Source organism: Monodon monoceros, unplaced genomic scaffold (assembly GCF_005190385.1).
Source record: "Monodon monoceros isolate NGI ecotype Baffin Bay Population unplaced genomic scaffold, NGI_Narwhal_1 Super_Scaffold_4, whole genome shotgun sequence".
In the NCBI taxonomy this organism is placed as follows: domain Eukaryota; kingdom Metazoa; phylum Chordata; class Mammalia; order Artiodactyla; family Monodontidae; genus Monodon; species Monodon monoceros.
The window spans coordinates 47285311-47306708 of NW_021703781.1; positions in this window are offsets into that span (position 1 = coordinate 47285311).

The following is a 21398-nucleotide window of genomic DNA, read 5'->3' on the forward strand; positions in this document are numbered from 1 at the left end:
CCTCAGTTATTCTGCTATTGATTCCTTCTAGAGAATTTTTAATTTCACCTATTGTGTTATTAATCATTGTTTGTTTGCTCTTTAGTTCTTCTAGGTCCTTGTCAAATGTTTCTTGTATTTTCTCCATTGTATTTCCAAGATTTTGGATCTTCTTTACTATCATTACTCTGAATTCTTTTTCAGGTAGACTGCGTATTTCTTCTTCATTTGTTTAGTCTGCTTGGTTTTTACCTTGCTCCTTCATCTGCTGTGTTTCTCTGTCTTCTTGTTTTGCTTCACTTACTGTGTTTGTGGTCTCCTTTTCACAGGCTGCAGGTTCGTAGTTCTTGTTTTTGGTGTCTGCCCGCAGTGGCTATGGTTGGTCCAGTGGGTTGTGTAGGCTTCCTGGTGGAGCAGACTGGTGCCTGTGTTCTGGTGGATGAGGCTGGACTTGCCTTTCTGGTGGACAGGATTGCATCCGGTGGTGTGTTTTGGTGTGTCTGTGAACTTACTATGATTTTAGGCAGCCTCTCTGCTAATGGGTGGGGTTGTGTTCCTGTCTTGCTACTTGTTTGGCGTAGGGTGTCCAGCACTGTAGCTTGCTGGTCATTGAGTGGAGCTGGGTCTTAGCGTTGAGATGGAGATCTCTCGGAGACCTTTCACCGTTTCATATTATGTGGAGCTGGGAGGTCTGTGGTGGACCAATGTTCTGAACTCGGCTCTCCCACCTCAGAGGCACAGGCCTGACACCCAGCCAGAGCCCGAAGACCCTCTCAGCCACACAGATGTTTGAGGGGGATGTTTCAGTATCAATGGGTTGTGGAGCCTCCTGCAGTCGGTCACATCAGACTTTTAGCAGCGCTTAGACTTCTATTTAATTATTCTTGATTCCCAGGGATTAAGGATTGTCAGTAAAACAAAGCTCCTCCTTCCCCTCCCCCAACAGAAATGTACATTATTTATATTAATACAAAGGATGGATATATAGATAGATAGATAGATAGAGATATGGCTGTGTCCAGTTAATGAAAATGATACAAAGAATATAGTTTTATCATCAAAATGATAATAATGCACTAAGGATCCTCAGACCTATTGCATTTCTCTGTGCCTATGTTAGTAACTCAGTTGCCCTCAAAGGACACTTTGAGAGCTAACCCAGGCTGCCCATGACTGTATGTGCCCAGGTGATCAGCACCTGCCTGCCTTAAGACTTCTGGCCACACTGTTTCTATAGTGGAACTGGGGAACAGGAAGCCTAAAGAAATTCTGGAGCCTTTGTACCAGCTGCATGGCTCTGACTAGACATATAAAGGGTACTTGCTAAACTTTTGGCTGTGTGGAGTGAAGGATAGAAAGAGTCATGGATGGAGCCGGGTGTCTGACTTGAACTTTAGGGACGAACATAATCTACTGGGTTGGAAAACCCTGGCAGAGAAATAGGTTTTAGAGGGAAGAATATAGTCTAGTTTTGGAAACATGAAGCTTGGGATACTTATAAGTCATCTAATTGCAGATGTCAAGGAGGAAATTGGACCTCAGAGACCAGAACCCTAAAGAGGAGACTAGGCTAGATACATAAATTGGGGGGTCATGAACACAGAGATAGCATTTGAAAACAGAAATGGAAAATTCACCCGGCAATCAAACTGAGAAACTCCTGTTTAGAAAAGGCAGCGAGAAGAGTGGAAGCCTGAGAAGAAGCAGATAGGGACTGATGCAGAAGTGGGAGAAAAACCAAGAAAAAGTAAAATCACGGAAGCCAAAGGAGGAGCACTAGAAGATGAAGGTGTCTCAGGCTGGTTTCCCGGGGAACAGGCTGTGAGAGCAAGCTACACAGGAAGTGGGGGAGAGCAAGGACCCACTAGAACCCGTGAAGACGAATGGAACCTGTGAGGACAAACCAAAAAGCATAAGAATTAACCCAACCTTGATCACACAAGGGACCTGCAGGAAAAGCCGGTGTCCTCTACCGTGGAGATGCACACACAGTGAGGCCCAGGCTGCAGAGAAGCTGAAGGAGCAAGTGCAGTGGGAGATGCAGGGGCTGGAGCCCGGCTGCTGCCCCAGGCCAACTAGGGTAGCCAGCAGACCAGTGACAATGTGCAGGAGCTGCCACCGTGCCTGGCGGAGAAATGGCGGCTGCTTTACTTGTCTTCCAAATCTCATCCGCATTTCTTGTGTGGCCAATCCTAATCCCAAATCATACAGAGAAGTCCTTTCACTTCTCTCAATGTACACAGTGAAAAGCCACCACAGAGCCCTAGAGAGCACAAGAGCTATCATTTCCTTGCAACAGATAACGCAGGTTAAATCCGACAGAGTGGCAGGCATACAACTGGTCCCTAATAATGAGAAGGGAACGATAATGCTGTTGATAATAATAATTTGTTAAAATGTTAATTTATGGTTTCTTTTCCTTATATTTTCCTTTATATTTCAAACAGATAGCCCTAATTTTCTCTGATTTATATTCTCTTCTTCTTGCTATTAGAATTCCCTCCAGTCCTGTATTTCTTTTGCAGCCAGGTGTGGTTTTATGAATTAGTTCAGTCAGCGGTTTGGGAATTAAAGTGACCTGAGAACTTCTAGATCATCTCCTTAAAGACAAGTTACAGGTCTTGGTCTTCTACTCTTTCCCATCTCTGCAGGCTGGGTCACTGACTTGGAGGTGACCTAGCCTTGGGCATGTAGATAAGGACAACCACCTGGGGACAAGTGGAAGGAGCCTCCATCCCTACAAGACCCCATGGAAGTGATAAGCCCCATCCACCCTACTGCTCATCTCCAGGCTGCTTTTCGAGTCATCATACATTTGGGTCTCTTGTCATAGTAACTGAGCCCACGCCCTAACTAAAACACATGCTATTTCCTAGCACCCAGGCTTTTTTTTTTTCTGAAGGCCTAAAGCAGAAAAAGGATTTAAAAAATAAATATATATATATATTTTTTTTATTGAAGTATAGTTCATATATGATATTATAGAAGTTATAGGTGTACAATATAGTAATTCACCATTTTAAAGTTTATGCTCCATTTATAGTTATTATAGATTATTGGCTATATTCTTTGTATTGTATAATATATCTTTGTAGCTTATTTTACACATAATAGTTTGTACCTCTTAATCCCCTTCCCCAATCTTGCCCTTCCCTCTTTCCCTCTCCTGACTGGTAACCACTAGTTTGTCCTCTATATCTGTGAGTCTGTTTTTTTTGTTGTTGTTGTTATATTCACTAGTTTGTTGTATCTAAAGCAGAAATAGTTTAAAGTGTCTCCTAGTTTTAAGTACCTAAACTCATTAAATAGATGTTCCTGGGAGGGAAGGAGAGAGTGGGGAATGACTTGAGGATAAGAGGAAAGAGAGCTTTCTTCCAGAGAAGAGGATTGAGATCTTCAGGACTTGTGAAGAGTGGCAACCTTTATTCTGCTCTCTGGCAGAATCCCAAGAGGTGACAATTATTAGGGGGAATGATTACATGGTGCCCTAGGGAGGCTGGGCCCTAGCAGACTGACTCCAATCTCATCATAGATTACCATGGTTGGCCACAGATATGCCAGATATGGGGGACCATTTGGACTGGGACAAAGAAGCTCTTAGCAGTAACCAGTCAATCAGCAGAGAGGTTGTGCTGATGCTCTGCCATTGGAAGACCCAGGAACATTTTAGCCAAAGGCAATCAGGATGGAGGCTCCGTAACAACTAAGATTTCCCATTAGTTTGTAAGATGTGGACTTTGAGTTAGATTTAATATTATTTTAAATAAAATACAGAAATGTGATATTTCTGGCATTCCTAAGTTTGTGGATGTGGATTCAAATGGATACATCATCATTTTAATTATTATCCAAGAGTCATACCAGATGTTGTATCTATACCAGGGTAATCCCCACGTTGGCTTAGGGACTGACTAAGGCTGATGTGCAGAGTAAAGATTATTAGTGTCCACAGTGGGAGGGACTGGGGTTCATCAGGCAGGATGCACTCTTATGGTCTCAGAGGGCTGTGGCTCCAGGGCTGAGTACTCTATTCCATAGTTCTTATGCCTCTGACGTCCACCAAGTTATCCTTTTCTCTCCCTACAGTGCCAAGCTTGACAAAAACAAACAGGCGTAACTTGGGAACAGTGGCTACCCAGTGTCCTCCATCTCAAGCTCCTCTTGGAGCAGTGAGGGCATGGTCAGGGCATGCTTAGAATTAAGGGAGTGCCACAGCCAGGAAGGACTCTGGAGACCCTATAGCTCAAAATTCCCATCACCCAGATGACCAATTGGGGCCAAGAGAGGAGAGACTTGCCCACATCTACACAGTGAGCTGGAGGCAGAGATGAGATGGGCACCAAAGCTCTTGATTTTCAGACTAGTCCCTAGTTTATTACACACAGGAAAGACCTAGAGGGATTTTTTTCCATTTATTTTATTGGGGACCATTTAATGGGGGATTAAATTCCCATATTCCCCTTCCATAATCCTGCCAAGGTGCCATACATAAACTTTCAGTATTCATTTCAACCCATGAAGCCTTAAGCCCATAAGCTCTTATGTTGACATAAGCAGGAACAGAGCTCCATGTGAATGTGAAAGGGCATGTGGAGGCCAAAGATGCTGACAGGTGGGAGGCCAGAGGACACACAGGGAAGCTGTCTTCCAGCATCACACACCTCTCTCTCTCTTTTCTCTCTCTCTTCGTCCCTCCCTCCCTCCCTCTTTCCCTCTCCCTCTAATACACATACACCCCATCCCCATCTAGGGGAGGGTACAAGAGGGGCTGGGGTGACAGAATCAGAAGGCCAGCTCAGAGGGTAGAGGTCCCTCCCAAGGTAAAATACTGAGTTTTCCTAGTGACCAGTACCACCTACAAACCCTTCAGATGTTTTATAAGTTATGAAGGGCTAACAAATTGTGGAGAGGCTCACCATAAGGGTCTGAAATTTAATGGCCCCAAAGCAGGTGTAATAAACACCTGTAGAAGACAAACAAAGCTGCTTCCTGGCAGCCAGGTGCACTTTTCCTGGGAAGTGGGGTGGCCAGGCCAGCTGTCTGTTCTCAAACCACTTCCTTCCTTCCTTCCTTCTTTCCTTCCTTCTTTCCTTCCTTCCTTCCTTCCTTCCTTCCTTCCTTCCTTCCTTCCTTCTTTCCTTCCTCCTTCCCTTCCTCCCTCTCTCCCTTCCTCCCTTCATTTTATCACTCATTAACTAATCCAAAAACATGTATTTGAGTTCCTTCTATGTGCCAAGAACTCTTCTTAGATACTATGGTTACAAAGACAATATTTAGTCTCTGCCCAGAGGACATTGCACCATTTTTATAGATTATTCATTCATTTATGCATTCTTTCAAAACACATTTATGAGTTACTGGGTTAGGAAAAATACAGTCCCCCTGGAATTGGAGCTTACATTTTTACATGCCCTCCACAACTAGCAACTCCCTTCTACCAAGCATGCAGAGGAAATACACAGTTCTTCTACAGACTGATTACAGAATCATCTATGATTCTATTCCCCCCCCCGCTTTCTCAGCTCCTAAATGTACCCTTCTATTCCTGTGTCCACTAATTTTTCTTCCCCAAAAGGGAAATAGTTTGTGCCTGAAATTTTACACTCCCTGATTTCAGACAAGGCCTGGGAGAGTATAAATAAGCATATGAATATTTAGCAAAAATGACTGCTATGTGAAACTTGAAGCACTGTTGTCATAATGCAGAGCCCGCTTTAATCACAGCCACAGGGAAAGCATTTGTCGCTGTCTTATCACAGAGGAATGATTTTCCCATTGGTAATGGCAGCCTGCCAGCTGGCTGTGCAGCCAGTGCCTTATTGGTCCTTTGGGTCACAATACCAGTTGGCATGCTCCACCACTGCCAGGCACTGACATTTCTATTTTTGCAGGAGGCACCAGGTCAGTAAACAAAACTGCAGAATCACAGGCTAATTCTTACTTATATCAAATGTGAATCTCATTTTGGCTCAGAAGCCTATGAATTTCCGATCCTTATAGTTCAATACATCAGGATGACTTGGAACTTTGCTGATCAAAGTTGTCTGATAGTTTTGGATATGATCATTCCCTTTAAATTCCCAAGGTGGGTAGTAGAGAGTAAATCTACAGTAATTTGCCTTTTCTAAATAAAGCAGCAGCTCAGCTGGGGCACCACTTTCATCCAGGCCCAGCTCAGAATGAGCACAAAAGAGTGATGGCTTATATGGGGAAACTGAGTCCTCTGGGAGTAAGGTTGTCTTTAGTTGTCTCCCCCACAGAAGACTGCCAAGGGCTCCTTGAGACCTTTACATTGGAAAATTCATAGTCATGCATACTCCCTCATAACTGTGTCTTGGAAATATTTGAGATTAGATTGGCACTTCTGATTCTAGCCAAGATGGACCAGATTTACTCTCCCACATTAAACAAAAACTGGACAGAGTATATGAAATAACAGTTTTCAAGACACTAAACACCAGGCAGTAAGGGATTTGTGAGAGCTGGGAAACAAACAAGATGAACACTAGGATTGCCTTGGCTCACTGAGTTGAGCAATTTTACAGGTTGCAGTGCAGCGGTGAGGAAACACATCCCTCAACTCACAACCTTGAGTTGAGGGATGTGGCTGAGAGTCTGAGAGACCAAGGCAACTGGAGTTTGCAGGACTGCTTACTGGGGAGGAGGAAGCAGCATGCAGAGAGCACTCTGAACATCTTCAGAGAGTCCCCTCTGAGTATTCAGCTGAGTAATGATCAGTGCATGCACGTGAAAAAACTGCATGAGGCTAGGAGAGAAACACCCAAAAGAATTAGAGGTAATACTGCCTCTAATCACATACAGCTAGGAATAGTACCTGTTCCCACAAGCCAGACTGGACAACCTCATTATTCATGGAACATTGGGTAAAGTACCCAGAAAGGACTTCTTTCTGTAGCGGGGAAAAATTAGCCCTCAACTGGTCTCTGCTCCAGTCCTGCCAAATCTTAAAAGCAAGACTCCAAAGGATCAAAATATTTCTAAATAACTTAACTGGGTCTCAGGAAAAAAGGTCAAGAATATTTATAGGAATACAAAAATATTCAGCACCCAATAAAGTAAAACTCACAGTGTCTGGCATCCAGTGAAAAACTACCAAGCATGAAAAGAAGCAGGAAAATATGGCTCTTAATGAGGAGAAAAAACAATTAATTAAAATCAACCTAGAGCTGACACAGATGTTAGAATTAGCAGACAAGGACATTAAAACAGCTATTTTAACTACATTCCATATGTTCAAAAAGTTAAATAAAGGCTTAGAAAATATATATTTTTTAAAACTCCAGTTCAGCTTCTAAAGATGAAAACTACAATGTGTGAGATGAAAAATACTTTGGTTGGAAATAATGGCAGTTTAGATGTTGCAGAAGAAGAAATTAGTGAATTTGAAGACAGAACAATAGAAACTATTCAATATGAAACAGAACAAAAAGAGAATTTTAAAATGAACAGAGCATCAATGAGCTGTGGGAAACTTCAAATATAAGTGTAATATATATATATTCAAATATAAGTTAATATAAGTGTAATTGGAGTCCCCAAAGGATGGGTGGGACAGAAAAATATTTGAGGATAATGACCCAAAATTTCCAAATTTGATGGAAATTATAAATCCACAAATCCAAGAACATCGTCAAACCCTAAGCACAAAAAGTATTTTTAAAAAGTACACCAAGGGTCATGAAATCAAACTGTTCAATATCACTGATGCAGAGAAAATCAGGGGGACAAAGGAAAAGATAACAGTAGATTTCTCATCAGAAATAATGTGAGTGAGAAGACAATGGAGAAACGTCTTTAAATTACCTGAAAAAAAATCAACCTAGAATTCTATACCCAGAGAAAATACCTTTCAAAAACAAAAGTGAAATAAAACTGTTTTCAGAAATAAAGAAGCTGAAGGAATTCATCACCAGTGCACCCACACTACAAGAAAAATCAAGGAAAATTATACCAGATGGAAATATGGGTGTATACAAAGGAGAGCTTTGGAGATGGTAACTAGATGGGTAAATAAATAAGATTTTGAGGGAGACCTTCAAGTTGCCGGAAGACTAAGACGTGCAGATGAACTTCCTCCCCCAAATACATCAGAAATAGACCTACATGTGGAACAACTCCTACAGAACACCTACTGAACGCTGGCAGAAGACCTCAGACTTCTCAAAAGGTAAGAAACTCCCCACATACATGGGTAGGGCAAAAGAAAACAGAAAGACAAATAAGAATGGGACCTGCACCACTGGGAGGGAGCTGTGAGGGAGGAAAAGTTTCCACACACTAGAAAGCCCCTTCATTGGAAGAGATGGGAGGTGGTGGGGTGGTGTGGGAGGAAGCTTCGGAGCCACGGGGGAGAGCGCAGCAACAGGGGTGCAGAGGGCAAAGCAGAGAGATTCCCACACAGAGGATCGGTGCTGACCAGCACTCACCAGCCTGAGAGGCTTGTCTGCTCACCCGCCGGGACAGGAGGGGGCTGGGAGCTGAGGCTCCGGCTTCGGAGGTCAGATCCCAGGGAGAGGACTGGGGTTGACTGCGTGAACACAGCCTGAAGGGGGCTAGTGCACCACAGCTAGCCAGGAGGGAGTCTGGGAAAAACTCTGGACCTGCCTAAGAGGCAAGAGACCATTGTTTCCTGGTGCGTGAGGAGAAGGGATTCAGAGCACCACCTAAATGAGCTCCAGAGACCAGCGTGAGCCACGGCTATCAGTGCAGACCCCAGAGACTGGCATGAGATGCTAAGGCTGCAGCTGCAGCCACCAGGAAGCCTGTGTGCAAGCACAGGTCACTATCCACACCACCCCTCCTGGGAGCCTGGGCAGCCAGCCACTGCCAGGGTCCCATGATCCAGGGACAACTTCCCAGGGAGAGCACACGGCATGCCTCAGGCTGTTGCAACATCACATTGGCCTCTGCTGCTGCAGGCTCGCCCCGCATTCCGTACCCCTCCCTCCCCCCCCCCCCCCCCCACAGCCTGAGTGAGCCAGAGCCTCCAATCAGCTGCTCCTTTAACCCCATCTTGTCTGGGCGGGAACAGACGCCCTCAGGCGACCTACACACAGAGGCGGGTCCAAATCCAATGCTTAACCCCAGCAGATGTGCAAAAAAAGAAGAGAAAGGGAAATCTCTCCCAGCAGCCTCAGGAGCACCAGATTAAATCTCCATAATCAACTTGATGTACCCTGCATCTCTGGAATACCTGAATAGACAATGAATCATCGCAGAATTGAGGCAGTGGACTTTGGGAGCAACGATATACATATATTGTTCCTTTTCCTCTTTATATGAGTGTGTATGTGTGTATACTTCTTTGTGTGATTTTGTCTGTATAGCTTTGCTTTTACTGTTTGTCCTAGGGTTCTGTCTGTCCATTTTTTCTTATTTGTTTGTTTGCTTTAGTATAGTTTTTAGCACTTGTTATCATTGGTGGATTTGTTTTTTCATTTGGTTGCTCTCTTCTTTCTTTCTTTTTTTCTCTGTTTAATTACTTTTTAATTTTTACTAATTATTTTTTATTTTAATAACTTTTATTTTATTTGTTTCTTTCTTTTTTCTCCCTTTTCTTCTGAGCCATGTGGCTGACAGAGCCTTGGTGCTCCAGCCAGGTGTCAGGCCTGTGCCTCTGAGGTGGGAGAGCCGAGTTCAGGACATTGGTCCACCAGAGACCTCCCAGCTCCATGTAATATCAAATGGCAAAAGCTCTCCCAGAAATCTCCATCTCAATGCTATGACCCAGATCCACCCAATGACCAGCAAGCTACAGTGCTGGATACTCTATGCCAAACAAGTAGCAAAACAGGAACACAACCCCACCCATTAGCACAGAGACTGCCTAAAATCATAATAAGTTCACAGACACCCCAAAGCACACCACCAGATGCGGTCCTGCCCACCAAAAGGACAAGATCCAGCCTCATCCACCAAAACACAGGCACCAGTGTGCTCCACCAGGAAGCCTACACAACCCACTGAACCAACCTTAGCCACTGGGGGCAGACACCAGAAACAACAGGAGCTACGAAGGTTCATAGCTGTGAGACCCCAAACACAGTAAGTGAAGCAAAATAAGAAGACAGAGAAACACACAGCAGATGAAGGAGCAAGATAAAAACCCACCAGACCTAACAAATGAAGAAAAAATAGGCAGTCTACCTGAAAAAGAATTCAGAGTAATGTTAGTAAAGATGATCCAAGATCTTGGAAATAGAATGGAGAAAATACAAGAAATGTTTAACAAGGACCTAGAAGAACTAAAGAGCAAAAAAAAAAAAAAAATGATGAACAACACAATAAATGAAATTAAAAATTCTCTAGAAGGAATCAATAGCAGAATAACTGAGGCAGAAGAACGGATAAGTGACCTGGAAGAAAAAATGGTGGAAATAATTACTGCAGAGCAGAATAAAGAAAAAAGAATGAAAATAATTGAGGACAGCCTCAGAAAACTCTGGGACAACATTAAATGCACCAACATTCGAACTATAGGGGTCCCAGAAGAAGAAGAGAAAAAAGAAAGGGACTGAGAAAATATTTGAAGAAATTATAGTTGAAAACTTCCCTAATATGGGAAAGGAAATAGTTAAGTCCAGGAAGTGCAGAGAGTCCCATACAGGATAAATCCAAGGAGAAACACGCCAAGACACATAATAATCAAACTATCAAAAATTAAACATAAAGAAAAAATATTAAAAGAAGCAAGGGAAAAACAACAAATAATATACAAGGGAATCCCCATAAGGTTAATAGCTGATCTTTCAGCAGAAACTCTGCAAGCCAGAAGGGAGTGGCAAGACATATTTAAAGTGATGAAAGGGAAAAACCTACAACCAAGATTACTCTACACAGCAAGGATCTCATTCAAATTAGACAGAGAAATTAAAAACATTAAAGACAAGCAAAAGTTAAGAGAATTCAGAACCACCAAACCAGCTTTACAACAAAGGCTAAAGGAACTTCTCTAGGCAGGAAACACAGGACAAGGAAAAAGACCTACAATAACAAACCCAAAACAATTAAGGAAATGGTAATAGGAACATACATATTGATAATTACCTTAAATGTAAATGGATAAAATGCTCCAACCAAAAGACATAGACTGGCTGAATGGACACAAAAACAAGACCTGTATATATATCCTGTCTACAAAAGACACAATTCAGACCTAGGGACACATACAGACTGAAAGTGAGAGGATGGAAAAAGACACTGCATGCAAATGGAAATCAAAAGAAAGCTGGAGTAGCAATTCTCATATAAGAAAAAATAGACTTTAAAATAAAGACTATTACAAGAGACAAAGAAGGAAACTACATAATGATCAAGGGATCAATCCAAGAAGAAGATACAACAATTGTAAATATTTATGCACCCAACATAGGAGCACCTCAATACATAAGGCAAATGCTAACAGCCATAAAAGGGGAAATCGACAGTAACACAATCATAGTAGGGAACTTTTACACCCCACTTTCACCAATGGACAGATCATCCAAAATGAAAATAAATAAGAAAACACAAACTTTAAATGATACATTAAACAAGATGGACTTAATTGAGATTTATAGGACATTGCATCCGAAAACAACCGAATACACTTTCTTCTCAAGTGCTCGTGGAACATCCTCCAGGATAGATCATATCTTGGGTCACAAATCAAGCCTTGGTAAATTTAAGAAAATTGTATCAAGTACCTTTTCTGACCACAATGCTCTGAGACTAGACATCAATTACAGGAAAAGATCTGTAAAAAATACAAACACATGGAGGCTAAACAATACACTACTTAATAACCAAGAGATCACTGAAGAAATCAAAGAGGAAATCAAAAAATACCTAGAAACAAATGACAGTGAAAACACGACAACCCAAAACCTATGGGATGCAGCAAAAGCAGTTCTAAGAGGGAAGTTTATAACAATACAATCCTACTTCAAGAAACAAGAAACATCTCAAATAAACAACCTAACTTAGCAGAAGGAAAGGAATCATAAAGATCAGATCAGAAATAAATGAAAAGGAAATGAAGGAAATGATAGCAAAGATCAATAAAACTAAAAGGTGGTTCTTTGAGAAGATCAACAAAATTGATAAATCATTAGCCAGACTCATCAAGAAAAAAAGGGAGAAGACTCAAATCAATAGAATTAGAAATGAAAACGGAGAAGAAACAACTGATACTGCAGAAATAAAAGGATCATGAGAGATGGCTATACTACCCAAAGCAATCTACAGGGTCAATGCAATCCCTATCAAACTACCAGTGGCATTTTTCACAGAACTAGAACAAAAAATTTCACAATTTGTATGGAAACACAAAAGACCCCGAACAGCCAAAGCAATCCTGAGAATGAAAAACGGAGCTGGCGGAATCAGGCTCCTGGACTTCAGACTATACTACAGAGCTACAGTAATCAAGACAGTATGGTACTGGCACAAAAACAGAAATAATGATCAATGGAACTGGATAGAAAGCCCAGGGATAAACCCATGCACCTATGGTCAACTAATCTATGACAAAGGAGGCAGGGGTTTACAATGGAGAAAAATCTCTTCAATAAGTGGTGCTGGGAAAACTGGACAGCTACCTGTAAAAGAATGAAATTAGAATACTCCATAACACCATACAGAAAAGTAAACTCAAAATGGAATAAAGACCTAAATGTAAGGTCAGAGACTATAAAACTCTTAGAGGAAAACAAAGGCAGAACCCTCTATGACATAAATCACAGGAAGATCGTTTTTGACCCACCTCCTACAGAAATGGAAATAAAAACCAAAAGAAACAAATGAGAATTAATGAAACTTAAAAGCTTTTGCACAGCAAAGGAAACCATAAACAAGATGAAAAGACAACCCTCAGACTGGAGAAAATATTTGTAAATGAAGCAAGTGACAAAGGATTAATCTCCAAAATTTATGAGTATCTCATTCAGCTCAATATCAAAAAAACAAACAACCCAATCCAAAAATCGGCAGAAGATCTAAACAGACATTTCTCCAAAGAATATATACAGATTGCCAACAAACACATGAAAGGATGCTCAACGTCACTGATCATTAGAAAAATGCAAATCACAACTACAATGAGGTATCACCTCACACCAGTCAGAATGGCCATCATCGAAAATCTACAAACAATAAATGCTGGAGAGGGTGTGGAGAAAAGGGAACCCTCCTGCACTATTGGTGAGAATGTAAATTGATGCAGCCACTATGGAGAACAGTATAGAGGTTCCTTAAAAAACTAAAAATAAAACTACCATATGACCCAGCAACCCCACTACTGGGCATATACCCTGAGAAAACCATAATTCAAAAAGAGTCATGTACCACAATGTCCACTGCAGCTCTATTTACAATAACCAAGACATGGAAGCAACCTAAGTGTCCATCGACAGAGGAATGGATAAAGAAGATGTGGCACATATATACAATGGAATATTACTCAGCCATAAAAAGAAATGAAACTGAGTTATTTGTAGTGAGGTGGATGGACCTAGAGACTGTCATACAGAGTGGAGTAAGTCAGAAAGGGGAAAACAAATACCATACGCTAACACATATATATGGAATCAAAAAAAAAAAAGGTTATGAAGAACCTAGGGGCAAGACAGGAATAAAGATGCAGACGTAGAGAATGGACTTGAGGACACAGGGAGGGGGACGGGATGCTGGGATGAAGTGAGACAGTGGCATGGGCTTATATATACTACCAAATATAAAATACATAAGTAGTAGGAAGCAGCTGCATAGCACAGGGAGATCATCTCAGTGATTTTTGACCATCTAGAAGGGTGAGATAGGGAAGGTGGGAGAGAGATACAATAGGGAGGAGATATGGAGGTATATGTAAATGTATAAGTGATTCACTTTGTTATAAAGCAGAAACTAACACACCATTGTAAAGCAATTATACTCCAATAAAGATGTTAAAAAAATAAGGTTTTTTTCATTATTATTTAAACTCTTTTTAAGGATAATTGTTTAAACAGAAAGTATAATGATGTAGTATGGGATTTATAGTGAGTGTGTGCATGCATGCATGTACACACACATACATGTTTGTAAAATGTACGACAACTGTACCATAAAATCTGAGAAGGGAGAAGTAAGAGTATATTGTCGTACGGTTCTTATACCACACATGAGGTGGCATATTATCACTTGAACATAGAGTCTGATTAGTTAACGATGAATTCTCTAACTCCTAAAGTAATCAATAAAATGACAAAACAAAGAGTTAAAACTAAGAAGCCAACAAAGAAAATAAGATGTAATTATAAAAAATTCAATTCCTCCCCAAGCTATATTGTCTAAGATATTAAAAACAAATCTCAGTGAAGTTTGAGGGAGCAATTTGAAGGACATGAGAAGTGGCAGAGGAGCAGAAGGCTGTGAGAAAGAGAGGAATTGACTGAGAGCAGGAAATGGATACTGGGAAGGATAGGAGGGTAAAGATGGGGTGTAGGAAGAAAACAAGGGAAATTGCAGTGACAGAAGGTCAATCATGAGGGAGGTATTTGATATGTCTACACTTTATCACATTTAAATGATAAAGCCCTGCCCCTTTCCCTAAGCTTTGATTATACAAAAAAAAAGTTAGTCACTACATCTTTCCTCTCTTCTCAATACTCCTCCACCCCTACATTCAACAGATGACTTTATCTCATTTTACATTGGGAAAAATAGCAAACATTGGGTAGGAACTCTGATCTTCCCATGAGCATTTTTAGCATCTTACTACATCTGCCCCTAACTGCTGCTTCCTGCCTCCTGGTTCAAATGAAAAAATATTGACCCTCCTTTCTCTCCTTCTCATCTTACCTATGATTTGGCTTTTTCTTTTGCATCATTGTCTCTCCCTGACTACCAGGTCATTCTTTGTGATATACATGCACACTCTACTATCCCTATGCACCCTGCTTTCCACCACATGATCACTGGGCTAAACCTCCTCCCAACCTCCGTCATGCTGACCCAGTTTTGTGGCCAATCTTGAGCTTTGGCTGCCTGCCATGAGCTCCAGTTCTGACCCTTTACCACTGGGAATTTTGACTGTAACTCTCAATCTTGCCTACATCACATACATTCTCTCCACAGCCATGTTCCTCTTCCTTGTTCTCTGTCATTTGTGACTATATTAAAATTATCCTATGATATATGCAAAGAAAATAATAATATCCCCATCTATGGATAACAAAACTTAGTGAGGTTGAATGATTTACCCAACATTACACAGTAAGTGGAAGATCTGGGATTTAAGCCCAGGTGTTCTGATTACAAATCATTTTATTACCCATAAGTAGTTAAGCTAATGGGAATGGCCACTGTCTCAGGTGAGCTTTGAAATTCTGACCCCTCTTTATTTATTTATTTTTAAAATTTTTATTGGAGTATAGTTGATTTATAATGTTGTATTAGTTTCAGGTGTACAGCAAAGTGAATCTATTATATAAATACATATATTATATCCACTCTTTTTTAGATTCTTTTCCCATACAGGCCATTACAGAGTATTGAGTAGAGTTCCCTGTGCTATACAGTAGGTCCTTATTAGTTTTCTATTTTATGTATGGTGGTATGTATATATCAACACCAATCTTCCAATTTATCCCTCCCCATCCCTTACCCCCTGGTAACCATAAGTTTGTTTTCTATATCTGTAACTCTATTTCTGTTTTGTAGATAAGTTCATTTGTACCCTTTTTTTTAGATTCCACATATAAGCAATATCATATGATATTTGTCTTTCTCTGTCTGACCCCTCTTTAGATTGTACCTGATCTGGGAAATTTCTGAGAGGCTGATTCCCTTTAACAATTATGACAGCTCTCCTGTCCCCTCTGCTATTCTTCTATCCCTCCAACTCTCAGAAGTCCAGCCCTTGGGGAGGATGAATTCCTGTTTTGTCTTTGACTGTAGGTTATTTTGATCAGGGATAAGGAATAAGGTGTAGAAATCAGTATAAACCAAGTTCCTACAAAATGTCCTAACCTACCTGAATGCCCAGAACCAACGCAGCAAACTTGTGAGAAGGGGTCCAGAACACCATTTATGTATGTATGTATGGGTACATGCATGCATATTTGTATCTATCACTTGAACTAAAATGCAGTTCACTAGATATCTAATAAAAATATGAAAAGAATACAGCAAATTGGAGGACTTATATTACCAGACATGAAGACTTACTCATAAGTTAAAGTAATCAAAATAGTGTGCCACTAACACAAAGACAAATTGAGCAAAGCAAACACAAATCACACAGTGTAAGATTTTATTTAAGCTCTAAAAACAGAAAGCATAAGGTCATTATTATTCCTACCACATATAATATAAAATAACATGAAGGACCTAATTTCTAACATATCAGTCATATCAACAATTGTAAATGGGTTAAAATCATCTGTTAAAAGATAAGACTAAATTCAGTTTTAAAAGAGTTATGAAGATAGATGGTGGTGATGATTGCATAACATGATAAATGTCTTTAATACCACTGAACACTTGAAAATGGTTAAGATTGTAAACTTTATATTATGTGTATTTTACCACACAAAATATTTTTATTTATAAAAGATAAATCCAAGTGTATATTGTTTATGAGAAACATATGACAGAGGACACAAAAGACTCAAACAAATAGAGAAGTATGCTTTGTTCTTCGATAGGAAACATCAGGTCATAAAAATGTCAGTTCTCCCAAACTTGGCCTATCATCTTTAAACACTATGCAATAAAATTGCTAACAGGAATTATTTGAAACTAGACAACCTAGTTCTAAATTTCACATGGGAAGAAATTTAGCTGAAGATATCCTGAAAAAAGAAAAGTAATAGGAGTGGGTAGTAATACATGTTATGAAGCTACAATAATTTAAGCAATGTGGTAAATGAATTAGCAAATAAGTGGATCAGAATAAAAAGCCAGGTCAGATCCAAATAAATTGAGAAATTTAGTAAATTTTTAAAAGGACACTTCAAGTTAGTAAGAAAAAAGTATTATTCAACAAATAATGCTCAGACAAATGGGTAGCCAGCTGGAGAAGAATAAAATTGAATCCATGGAGCATACCATACATCAAAATAAATTCCAGGTAGATCAAAGATTTGAATGAGAAAGTAACCCATAAAAGTATTAGAAAAAGAGAACTCTCTAAGTTTGACACAAATTCAGCCATAAAGTGTAGGTTGATAAATTTAACTCTTTAAAGACATGCACGTGCACACATAATACACATTTACATGTCAAGAGACACCACCAAAAAGCCAAAATATAAATGACAAAGTGCAAGGGTGGGGCGGGTATCATATTTCAACAAAAGCTTAACATAATAATACAAGTACAAATCAAAAGAGGGACAAGAATGGAAAAATGAACAAAGTTTTATTTTTCAGATATGTATTTTAAAACCCCCGATTCAAGATGATTTTCTTTCATTTTCCAGTCTTCTACCCTTCTAACACCTCTAATATTATCATTGTTACACTTTATTGAAAACTTCACTAATTTTCCAGATGTTCTTTCCATATCTTCTCTGTTTATTCATTTAGCCATCCTAAGATACCAAGTACTCAATACAAATGTCACCATGGCTGGCTTCCCTGATAACCCATGTCTTAATCTGTTTGGGTTGCTGTAACAAAATACCACAGACTGGGTGACTTATAAAGAGCAGACATTAACTGCTGACAGTTCTGGAGGTTGAGAAGTCCAAGGTCAAGGTGCCGGGATGGTCACCTTCTGGTGAGGGCCCTCTTCCTGGTCTGTGTCTGGCACCTTGTCCCTGTGTCCTCACATGGTGGAAGGCACCAGTAAGCTCTCTGGGGAATCTTTATAAGGGCACTAATCCCATTCATAAGGGCTCCACCTTCAGGACCTAAGCACTTCCCAAAGGCCCCACCTTCTAGTACCATCATATCAGGCATTAGGATTTCAACATATAAATTTGGGGAGAATACAAACATTCATACCATAGCATCCTTTAAGGACAAGTCTAGGGTTAAGCAGTAAATTCAAGTTGACTCTCTTCTACCTTCACAGACGACCCAGATGCATCATTAGCTTAAACCCAAGTCTATTTAACTTCTCAATATGGGTTCTTCTCCTTCCCAATCAGTAGGTCTGTTGGATGTATCACAAATACCTGTCACATCTCCTGCTATTACTCCTTAGTAGAAATCACTAATTGATCACATCACTCTTTCATGTTGAACCCATAAAACATTACTCTTTTTCAAGACAGACTGCAGCACTTCAAAGAATGGTGACATTCACAGACCCTGCCCAGGATGGATCTAGGTCAGCTTCCACCCTGGGTGGCATTTACCATGGAGTTCGGGGCCTTCATTCAGCCCTCCCCTAAATGTTCCAGTTGCACTCACAAGGCCAGTGCTCCAATTGGTGCCCTTCTAAGTTCATTGATCGTCCTGTGTTGATGAAAAACAGTAACTGTTTTTTTTTTTTGGCGGTACGCAGGCCTCTCACTGTTGTGGCCTCTCCCATTGCGGAGCACAGGCTCCGGATGCACAGGTCCAGTGGCCATGGCTCATGGGCCCAGCCGCTCTGCGGCATGTGGGATCCTCCTGGACCGGGGCACAAACCCGTGTCCCCTGCATCGGCAGGCGGACTCTCAACCACTGCGCCACCAGGGAAGCCCAACAGTAACATTTTTTATTTTATTTTTGTTCTACTTCTAATCCAGAGGAGTCCCTAAACCCTTCTGCCTACAGGATCCCCATCAGGTTTCCACGTCTATAAGTATTTGTCATGAACCAAAGTCAGCCTGGATTTATATTTGAAATTTCCTGAAATGTAGAGAAGAGGAAGAGGAAGGAAAAGGATGTTATTGTTGTTGAATGCCTATCCGCTGAGAACAGCAGAAGGACCATTTTTGGTTTTGCCAAAATTAGCATTGCTAGATAAATGAGAGCCTGTATCTTCCCGGTTGCCAGGAGAGCGTGCCATCTAATTTTAGCTCACTGTGTAAATATAACCGGCACTGGTATGCACTGTCCTTTAACATTTGACAAGGCTCAATGACATCCGGTAGCAGCCAAAGAAGTGCCTGTACTGCCCCACGATTGACCGGGCTTCCTGGGGCCATAGGCCCCTGCTCCTCCTAGACATACTGATTTTCCACTTGGAAATGACTTTGGAGATCCTTTGACCTGACCCCATGCATGGAGTGTGGCCTCCTCCACTTCTCCAAGCAGAAAACTGCCCCAGCAAAGGCAATTTTAATAAGGCAACATCCTTAATGAGTTAATGCTTGAGTTAATATGGGTAAAGCATTTAGAAGAGTTCCTGGAAGATGATAAACACTTAATAAATGTTAATTATTATTTTATCGTTGTTGTGGGTTGAAATCACAGCTCCTCATTTACCAGTTGGATGACCTTAGGCAAGATGACGTAAGCCTTGATTTCCTCATCTGTAAAATGGTCATAAGGAAAAGCCCTACCTGATAGCGTTGCTGTTAGGAGCGAATGAGTCGAAACCTATAAAGGTCCTGGCTTCTGCCTGGTACCTGTGTATGCCCAGGATGTGGCAGTTGCTCTTGGTATCTCTTCAGACACTCGAGAGTCTGAATTTTCAGTTGACAGTCATACTGACAAACCACTCAACTTAGATTTTTCCAGAAACAATTTCAGAGTGACTAAAGAAATTCAGAGGAGATGTATATGTGTTCATTGTCACTATTTTTTCTTGATGGCTACTGAGATCAAGATCATGATAAAGACAAAATTGTTCTCAAATGTGTAAAAATGATCATAGAAAAGGGTTCAAGAAAGAAAGGAAATACTTCTGGGTTGGTTTTTTTCCCCCCCTTTATCTTGTTGTTTCTGGGTGGGTTTTGTTTTGTTTGTTTTTATCTCAAAGTTAGTTACAAGAATAAGAGTGATAGAGTAATGACTAGAGTGGATTACTCCAAAGGTCCTTGAAAGACGTAGATAATAATTGAGGTAGGTAAAAATGGCATATGACTTCTCTACAGATTATGTGTATCTGAAGAAAGCCCTGAAGGGATTAATATAAACTGATGGATAATCCCCCAAGTTTTCTTCATTGGCTTAAGTGTGTATCATGTTATTTCTTTTTAGCAACCAGTTAATTGCGCTAGCCATGTTTTTGCTTAGGCTAACATTAGCTGTTATTATTTCCTGAGCCAGCCAGGCAATTGGTACAAGATAGCGACATGAGAAAGGAGTTGGTTCAGAGTTTTAAAACTGGCAACAGAACAACTGCAAGGCAAATAATTCAGTATTTAAATGTGGAATATTGCTAGATCATTTTCTTTTCATGGAGAAGCATTTCTTTTCGGTAAACTATTTCTACTATTACAAAACTGTACTCCCAGGAGTTTGCCCTCATTTGTAGTTTCTTTTAGAGGCAAAGGCATCATGGCAAAGACAGAATTGCTGAGTGTGGTCTTTGGCAAACACCTGTCTCCTCCCTCTCAGGGACTCTCAGGGGAGCCGTGGTCAAACTGTGCTCCTTGGTAATAACAGGTCATGGCAAGTAGGGAGACATTTCTCCTTTCTACCTCGAACCCCAGTATGAGGAGACTTCTCTTTATGGCTCTAGTGAAAAGAGGACAAGGCCCAGAAATCAGACAGACTGAGTTTAAAACCCCACTCTATAATCACAAGCTGTGTGACCTAGGGCAAATTACTGAACCTCTCAGAACCTCTAAACAGGAACAGTGGTCCCTGCTTTGCATGCTTGCTTTTAGCTCAATAAATGTTAGTGCTTTGCATGCTTAGTTCTGTTTAAGCCTCCCAACACCTCTGTGAGGTGGGTATTAGTATTAGTCATATTTCATAGATGAGAAAACCAAAACCGGTCAGTGGTTCAAAAATCATGCGTTGCTACTGTGAGGCTTCTAGCATGCCACTGATGAATGCCGCATGTGGCATGATGAATTACCCTCCCTGATGGAAATTTGGTTCAGATACTCCAAACAGACGCACAGTACTTGCCACTAGCAGGAGGCAGAAGGGAGAAGATGAATATAGCCTCGCTGCATCCAGCCTCCTTTCTGCCGATCCGGCTCCCTCCCCTTTCCCCGCTCTATGTTAATGACAGTTTTTCTGAACTGTCAATTGAGTTGACTAGAGTAGCTGTTCTTCTTAAAGTAGCAAGATTTGCATCTCATTTATCCTGTTAACAGACCTTGTTGCTCAGTCCCCCACTGCAACCCCACCACACACACGTGCACACACATGAACCGCTTGGAATAGGCCTGTCTTCAGTAGGGGATTCAAAGACCAACACAAAAAGAAACAGAGACCAGCAGAAATGAAAAATGCATGTGCAGAAGACAATTCAGGCCTCTTAAGGAAAAGGCCATTGAGTCCCTGCGTCTGAGGTCTCTGGGCCCTGCCCTCCTGAGGCCTGGTTGT